We start from the raw sequence: 9,495 nt of genomic DNA, 5'->3' as shown, positions 1-9,495 counted from the left end.
CTGTTTTTTCAGGTGTAAATGAAAATGACCAATGTATTGACAATAGATAAACCTCATTTATCATTTTTATCACAACATTATTTTATTTTCTACATATTTATTTAATTTTAGTGAATTCTATCATTTAATAACAATCATTTAATAACAACAATATTTGTTGTTAAAAATGCATATAACATTCAAATTTGAAGCAATAAAATAATAATCTTTGCAACCGTACATTTATCGACGAAATAAAATTGGGCGGTGATACTCAGCATTCATGTGAGCGGGGCTACCCAAAATCCAATTTTTTTTGTAAATTTGTAATTACTGGAACAATTTTTCACATATAAACTTCTTTCTTCGTGCAAATTAAACTTAAGACTACATACTTTAATGTTGTATGTATAGAAAAAAAATTTTTTTTAGTATTAAAATGAAGTTTAATCAAAACATTCAACCGATTTTTCTTAATTTTATGACTACTGTATTCAACATATTTTCAAAACTATTGTTTACCATGTTAACTGCGGCATAAATTCTTGAAACTTTGAAAATAATCTTTTTTTAATACAACAATTAATGTCCGATGGCCCATTGACTTGAAAAAATATTCTATACATATGAAATTGACTGTGGGTGGGGGTACCCGCTGTGCGGGGCTACCCGACTCTCCCCTATTTATTATTTTTTATTATTTTATTTAATTGAGGAGGAAAAAATTTTGAATTACGAGCTATAAGTTTTTTTTATCCATATTAATCTGCCTGTTTTTCTATTGAAAAATCTAAAATCTGAACTCTTTTTATCTAGTAGAAGCGGAGAAAAATTAAAGTCAATTATTTTTAAAAGAATAATTTGGCGACAATGAAGAAATATTTAAATGGGGCGATTTACTTAAATGATAATTTACGAGGAACTTGATATTTTTTTCGCTAATAACCAATTGCTAATCTTTTTCGTTTTTTCTTTCTAAATAATAAAATACGATCTTTTCTAGTCGTCTAAAAATTAATTCGTAACTAAGTAAAGAAATTTGAATAAAACATTTTATTTAACGAATGTCGAGTTTTATAAAAGCATGTTTCTGGTAGAATGAGATTATACATCTGATAGTGCTTTTATTTAATGTGATTATATTTTATCTTTTAGTTTGATTTTTTAAATAATTGCATTTTAAAATTTTTCAACATCTTATATATCGTCTGAATCTTAAACCAAATTTTTTAATTACCTGTCCGCGTCGGTTTGGCAGAAATATTTTACCAACTATGTAATTAAATTTTACAATTTTTGACAATCTTACTCTTTACGTTATCACGTATAATATTTTTTCATTAATATTCTAATCATTTTTTTAGTACTTTAATTTAGGTTTATCCTTTAAAGTAAAGTTTCTTCCTTTTTAAATTATTACCAAGTTTTCATTAATAGAAAACTTAAAATTATTGCCTGCTAGTTGAGGATAACATTTTGATAAGAAATTAAAAAATATTTCGATGCAAAACAGCCGACTATTTACTAAGCCTACTATTTTTTGAAAAATGAAGTTAAATTATTGTGATTATTGTTTCTTGTGACTTCAACATAGATAATCTAAAATAGTGTTGGTCACTACAAAGAGTATAAAGATACCGAACATAAAGAACTGTCGAATAAACCAAAATTTTTTAATCGTCTTAAAATATCTCAGTATCTTAGAAGTCGTTTTAACATCTTAATTTTTAAATTAAATTTTAATTACCTAGCCACGTATAGTTTACAGAACTATTCAACTAATTATTTCATTATATATTTTAATTTTTCTTTATGCTACAACGTAGATTTTTTTTTTTTTGCTGATAATATACTAATCTATTTTGTTTAATATTTATTGGTACTTAAAGTTTTGCTTTAATTAACACTATCCGTTGTAAGTAAATGCTAAGTTTTTTTTTTCCAGTCTCAGCCTCAGAACTACAGCCGGTTAGCTGATAAAATTTTAAGAACATTTTGTATGTTAAAATTACTCAGAACAAAACGTTTGACTAAACATACTAAATGAGTGCACCCTTTTCTCTAAGATAGAAAAAAACAAATTATTTATTTACTTCATTCCTTCTTATTTGTTTGGTTTGTGAAAAGTAAATGCATATTAGTGCAATTCAAAAAACCACAACTGTTCGAATTTGTTTTTAAATAAACAATTTCGAACTGCACTTTTATTTTGATGTTAGAACTTATATATTACACCGCTAATTTTAAAAAAGCTGATATTTTAACAAAAAATCTTGAAAAAAATTTACTTTTGTTAAAATTATTTTTAAACAATAGCACAATTCCCAAGTTTGGACAAGACAGTTAAAACTAGAAAAATTTAACTATTATTAATTATTTAAGCTTATTCCATTAAGTTAATGATAGTAGTATTAAGGTTAAGGATATGCGATGGAAGTCCCGTTTACTGTAATATTATAAATGCATTAAATCATATAGCTTAAATAATTTATTTTAAACAAATTATTTAATAATTTTAAGCAAATAAGGGTGTAAGAATAAACTTAATCGAAGTTCGCCTAAAGCATACCCTAAAATATATATAAAAACAAAAATTGGAATCTATAAATAAAAAATACATTTTCAAACAATTTCAAGTAGGACGGAAACGCTAACTTGTTTGAAATAGCTGTCCTTGTAAATATTTAATTTTGATTCCTGGGACTAGGGGACATTCCATTTTCAAATACGATTTTCGAAATTTTTACATTAAACGGAATATTTTTTAAGTCCTTAAAAAATTTTAGTAAGGGTAGCAGTAAAAAAAATTGCATTGCATTGATTTTTTTAGAAAGTAGTGACTAATTATTATTTTTTCAATCTAAGAGCCTATGCCTTCATCTTACATTAAACTCATTTTAATATAAGGTGAAATAGTTTAATATACTGTGTTACTAAATGAATAATCCCAAGAAACTGAATCGAAACGATAAAAACTTCATTGATTCAAAAAATAAAAGATGATAATAAAAGTAGACATGTTTTGAGCGTCCAATGATTAACTTCACAAGTCATTCATGCCTGGCGAGTCTTGAGAATGGGCGCTTATATTTGAACGCTTAAAATATGTCGACTTTTATTTTCCTCTAGATATTTTTTGAAGATAATGAAGTTTGTATCATCAATTATACTGTTTTACATCTGGGTCTTGATCATTATTTTGATGAGAATTTAATGCTCGTAAAAGCAAACCTATGCATTTTAACAGGATTCATGTGGTCCTTAAAAGATTAGGAGAACCGTAGCATCAATATTGTAACTATGAAGTTAAAGATAACTTTAAAATTATAATTTTGAGAGTAGATATTTTGAGTTAATGAAATTAAATTTTTTATCTTCTACGTTTTTGTGCCACCATTTCAGTATCTCAAGGACCTTACGAACTCCGAACTCTGTTTAAAAGGAGAGTATCGTATCAGATATGTATAAGAAAACAAAGAAATAATAGTAGCGATATTTGGTGATAAATGTAGCTTATCGTAATTGAAGAACATTTAGTGCTACATTTTATGGTGAATTTGCGAAAATAAGTTTCAGAATGTATCGAAACATCAGGATGATATTTTCAAATCATCTTTATCCAAAGAAAACCATGTAAACTCAATATCTGGCAGAATGAAGGGTTTTTTTAAACAATGAATCATACAATACGCAACATATTATTTCAATATGTTATTCTTAAATATAACATATTTCAGTGTTTTTGAAATGCCACTGAACATTCAGCAATTCCTTCAGTTATAGAAAAAAGAAATATCCTAAAATACATAAAACCTTGTGAATGTGCATTAGAATTACTATACAATCTACATCTTTTTCAGGTACTTTTTTTTTGTTTCGGGAAACTTTTTTGTCTAGAAGACTCGATCAAAGCTGTAAAAATTATTATCCCTAAAATTTTGTATAGAGTTATAATAAGTTATGTAAATTTGATTTTAGTATGAAATCCTCGTATAAATGAAGTAAAAACAAGATAAACAAAAATAATGTCAGATAAAAAGTTCATGTATGCAAATTCCAAAAGCTTTGAAAATCATTATTAATTTATAAATCGATTCAAATTTTCTTTTATCAGATAATAATAAAAAACAATCTTTGCGTTTCAATTAGAAATCGACCGAAAATTGTTTATTGCCCAGAAACTTCGAGATAGTTTCTATTAACTATTAATAAATTAACCTCTCCGAGCAATCACAGAACATTATTTATTTTTTTTACATCATGAACTTGGTTGCTTAGCAACGGAGTAAAATTAAGTAGTATTCTTCTCTTGAATTAGTCTCAAATATTCCTTTGAGGCGGTGACTTTACTTAGCTGTTTTTTGGGACTATCCCTAAATATATATAACTTATTAGCCCCTCCCCGAATTTCTGATCCAATCTTTTCGAAATTTTGCTTACCCTCTCCCCCCCCCCTTTTTTTTTGAGGGTCAGGAATCGAAATATCTAAAAAAAATCTATGTTATTTCAGAGAAAGCACGTTTTTGTGTCTGATTTCGTAACTTAATTAATAGTTCGCACTAATTAATTAGCATATATGAAGTCATCCTAAGAAACCATTCAGATTGACACTTATTACATGAAAATCTAATTATTAGAACAAAAGTTATTCAAGGTGATTTTTTTTATTTATTCATCTTTTCTTTTTTTTTGCTCACTGTACATACAGGGAACATTTTGTCCTCTTTTGGGATTTCAGACCACTTTCTGGACACGACATCGTATTGACTGACCGAGTAAAGAACATCTCAAGACTCTCGGAAGATACCTTTTGGACTTATTATTCGTAATAAAGGACGCATTTAAAAAAAATATTTAGCAAAATTTTTAAATATTTCACCTTTTTAATTACTAAGTTACTTTCATAAAATTGTATAAATATTTCATTCGTAAAAATATTTGAGTAACTGGTTGCAAACATAATATTCATACAAAAGGAGACATTCATTTAAAACTGGATTTTTGCATTACCTAGATGACTAATTAAGTAGTTTTTATGGGGATCTTTAAAATGATTTTTTTTTTTTAATGTCAGGAAGAAAAGAACAATTTTTTGTGTAAAAGTTGTGCATATACAAAATTTTCATTAACGAGTCCCATGCTATACAGTTCTTTTAAATATAATTTTAATAATTTAAAATTTTGATGACGAATAAGATTTAGAATAAATTATTTCGAAAATATACTTGAAATGATTTCGATAACTACTTGAAATACATTATTACTTGAAATAATTTCGAAATGCATATTTGCAATGATGAACTAAAAAAATTAAAACTTTTATAAAATTATATAAAAAAGGATGACATAAAATGATTTTACTTAAAAAATTATGCATTTCAAAACATAAATTTTCAAAGCATTTCATTCATTTTAATACCTGTTATTACCTATACTATTTACCTTTTTCTGTCGGAAAAACTTTTTAAAAAATGGTAATTTTAAAAAATTATTGATCAAGGTTCATTTTTTAATTACGTGTAATTAAGCAAGCTTATGGGCTAAATGTCTCCTTAGCAAATCATTTAGAATTGTAACTATACTTACTTATTAAAATGCAGTCTTTAAAAATTGTAGCTAAGAGCCGCACCTACAAAATTATGAAATAAATTAATATCGACAGAATTACTTATCTCTTTAGAAACAGATAAGGATATTTATCTATAAGAACTTTTCAATGAAAGCTTTCAAAAACCAGGTAGTCTGAGAATAAAAAGAGAGAAAAATTGCTTCTTCATTTTTTTCCCTACCTAACCTTAATTTGGCTTATCATGGAAGCAAATAGTAATCTTATGAGTTTCAGTTTTTTACTATACATGGTGTTATGCAGTTTCACAGTAGCAACAGTCACTTTGCTCTTATTACGAGGGTTGATTTTTAAATAACAGCCGTTTGAAAATAAAAACCGAACGAGCAAATTTCAAGAAGCAAATTTATTTTCAGATTCTACATACGTTTCTCTTTATTCAGCTTAGTTGTCAAGTTTGTTTAAACACTACAACTTACAACTAGATCATAACTTACAATCATAGCTTTAGATAGTACATCAATAGAACAATCATAACTTACAATTAGATTTAGAATACCCTCCTCATACAAGCTTGCTGCCTGCTCCGTTAACCAAGAGGTCACGACCGTTTTCAAGTATTTTCCATCGTTGTTGTGATTGACGCAAAATGATGTTTGAAATATCGAAAAAGATGAAAATAACTCAGCGCAAGGTCTGGGCAGTAGGGAGAGGTGGTCCAAAACTTCCCAATCAAAAGAGTTCCATTAAAGAAGGGATCTGAGCTGCTGAGAGAGTCATTGTCGTAGAGTAGCAAAATTCCCTGTCAGCATGGGAGGGAATTTTGCTACTTCACAAAGCGTAACTTTCCCAATCTGCCAATGAATGCATGCAGCAGACAGGTTTTTTGCCGACTAAAAACGCATTACTGGTCGCATCTCGTACGTGGCAGGCGATTTGTTAAATATGAACAATTTAAAGACACAGAACTATCAGTAAAGTTTGCTATTGACTGTTGCAATTGAGCACAGTTATTCCCAAGAAAAGTCGGGACACAACTCGCACTCGTTGCTAGACATGTGACACCTATTAGTGTACACAACAAAACAGCCCTTACTTAAAAAGCAACCCTTATATTCAGGTTTTTGACCATGTTAGATTTTTATTCATCACTAGGCCTGATTTATGGCTTTTGATACTCTGGGAATCACATTGTCAAAAAATATTAGTTCATTATGCTCTCATATAGATTTTCTGCCTTTCTGTAACAGTTGCGACTTTTGAGCATTTATTTCAAATAATCAATCCATTCCTCATATTCACAAATTTTATCTTGCAGTTTCTCAATGGCTAAGTTTGGGTCACAAGATTTTATAGTGACTCAACAAAAAAGGCAGTTATACTATTGTAGTCCTCTTTATCAATAGGAAAGTCGTGTGTAAATAGGATATATAAAATTGGACCAATTGGATAGGATATATAAATTGTATAAAAGTATGCTATCTTGCGGTACTCCTGCTCTGATACTTCCCACATTCGAAATTACATTTTTCATTTTTATTTGAAAATTTCCATTCGCCAGATGATGAACTCAATTATATCCGATGGAAATTTTAGTTCAATCAGTTCATAAATTATGTTATTGTGTATACTCTATCAAATGCCTTACAGATGCCAAGCAATAGCAAAGCTGGAGTTCGCTTTAGGTGTCTTCCAATATAATCCACTATAAGTAGCAGTTGTTTTGAAGTGTCCAGCTTGGCTCTGCATTCATATTGTTCATCCGATAGACAGAATAGATAGAGTTTTAATCTAATGTACATTATTGTTTCCATTGTCTTCCCAAGAGTGCAAAGCAAATTTATAGCAGAAAAGTGATAGTAAATCTTTATTTGGTTTAGGAATAGCAGTTATTCATAGATCAAGGAAATAATTCAACGACAGACATGCATTATAAATACTGGTAAAGCATTCCCTGAAATTCATTGGAAGGATTTTGATCATTTTATTTTTAAACACACACACTCAAAGCATTTCTATTTTATTACACTCAAAGTATTTCTTTTTTTAAATTAACTGTCGTTGCTTCCTCTACATAAGTTGCTTCTATTATTTAAGGATCGGTACTTTCCAGAAAAAGTTTTCAATGCTTTCATTTACTAGCCAGTCGTGAACAGAACCGGTCAAAGGTGCAAGCCTAGTAAGCGGCTGCGTAGGGAGCCGAGTAAGGGGGGCAACGGAGTCAAGTAAAGCTAGATTTAAAGAAAAAAACTTTTTACTGTTCCCCCCCCCCTCTTCTGAAAGCTTTTTTTTTCACTTGCGTGTCTAAAAAGAAAAGTTAAAATGAATTTATTTTCCTAAAATAAAATGTTAATTGACTCTGAACTCATACTGTTCGTCCGGTAGACAAAATAGATAGACTTCTAATCTATTGTAGATTATTCTTTCCTTTATCTTCCCAAGAGTGCAAAGCTAACTTATAGCTGGAAAGTGATAATAAATCTTTGTTTGATTGAGTAATGGTAGTTTTCCATAAATCAGAGAAATAGTTCAACGACAGACATGCATTATAAATACTGGTAAAGTATTCCCTAAAATTTATAGAAAGGATGTAAATCATTTTATTTTTAATATTATCAAAGCCTTCTTTAAATTTCAATTTAGCAGTGGTTACTTTCTTTAGTTACCTTCAGTTGCTTCTATTATTTAAGGATCATTATTTTCTATGAGAAAATTTTCAATGCTTTCATTTACTAGTCTAGAATTAACGGAGACGGTCCAAGGTGTAAGCCTAGTAAGTGGCTGCGTAGGGTGCCGATTAAGGGCGGGTACCGGAGTCAAGTAAGGCGAGTTTTTAACCCATTCCTTCTCGCTCCCGTGAAAATGTCGGGGTGAGTTTACGTTTGCTATTTCTCGCTCCCGTGATATTGACGGACTGGAGTGTTCAGTAGTAATGCGCCAATAAGAATAAAACTAATTCATTTCTTTTGCCAGGAAAACATTTTATTTCTCATTTCACACACCATATAACAGTACCAGGATATTTTTAAGGTAATTGTAAATAGTTTGTTTATTTTGAACTAGATACTAGCACTAATCAAATACGAGTATTTGGCAAAAATAGACACTTTTATGACCGTTTTCTTGAAAATTAACCGATCGTTTAGAGGTTAAGGAAAAAACTTTTTACGTTTTTTTTTCGCTTGCTTGTTGAAAAATAAAAGTTTAAATGAATTTATTTTCCAAAAATAAAATGTTGAAGTATATATAATACTCTGGTGACAAATTAACCCTTCAAATTGGATAACATTCCTTGTCTTAGATCTTTTCACCAGTGCCAATGACATTCCGCCCGATAATTTACGATCTGAAGATTCTGATAACGGTTACTCATAAAAACTAAGGCCTGTAGAGTTTTCTTTAATGTTCTTCGAAGAGCCGTGATGTCTCAGAGGATTGAGCACTCGCCTTCCAACGAGGTGAACCAAATTCGAATCCCAGCAATGGCTGGTCGATACGAACTCCACATCCGGCTTGCACCGACTACAGTGCTGACGTAAAATATCCTCAGTGGTAGATGGGTTAGAGTCCCCTTGCCGTCAGGCTAACTGTGGTAGGTTTTCCTCTCCATGTAACACACATTCGGGTTAGTTCCCTCAAAAAGTCCTCCACGAAGGCAAGTTTCTCTAAATACTTTATCCAGGAGTTCCCTTGTCTTCTGGAATGGGTTCAAAATTAAGAGGCTACGGAGTTGAACATTAGAAGTAGTAAACCCGAAAAATTGGGTTGGCTGTTCAACGACGGTTATGAAATAAAATAAAATGTTCTTCAAGAAAACCCTCAGGAGACGGGGAAGAGGGACTCGCTTATAGTAATTTCACCTCCCAAAATGCTCTAAGAATTTTTTTTTTTTTTTTTTTTTTTTTTTTTTTTTTTTTTTTTTTTTTTTTTTTTTTTTTTTTTTTTTTTTT

At 29.7% G+C, this 9,495-nt stretch overlaps 1 protein-coding gene across 1 annotated transcript in view; it reads right to left on the bottom strand.

Annotated features, from left to right (window-relative positions):
* LOC107446036 (uncharacterized) overlaps positions 1–5,697 on the bottom strand; it is a gene marked incomplete in the record, with an annotated part of 24,492 nt that extends 18,795 nt beyond the window's left edge. Inside the window, 1 exon segment of the mRNA XM_071188241.1 lies at positions 5,566–5,697.
* Positions 5,698–9,495: the final 3,798 nt, after the last annotated feature.

The sequence above is a fragment of the Parasteatoda tepidariorum genome, chromosome X2, assembly GCF_043381705.1.
Source record: "Parasteatoda tepidariorum isolate YZ-2023 chromosome X2, CAS_Ptep_4.0, whole genome shotgun sequence".
Lineage (NCBI taxonomy): Eukaryota > Metazoa > Arthropoda > Arachnida > Araneae > Theridiidae > Parasteatoda > Parasteatoda tepidariorum.
This window is presented reverse-complemented; position numbering and strand designations above follow the sequence as displayed.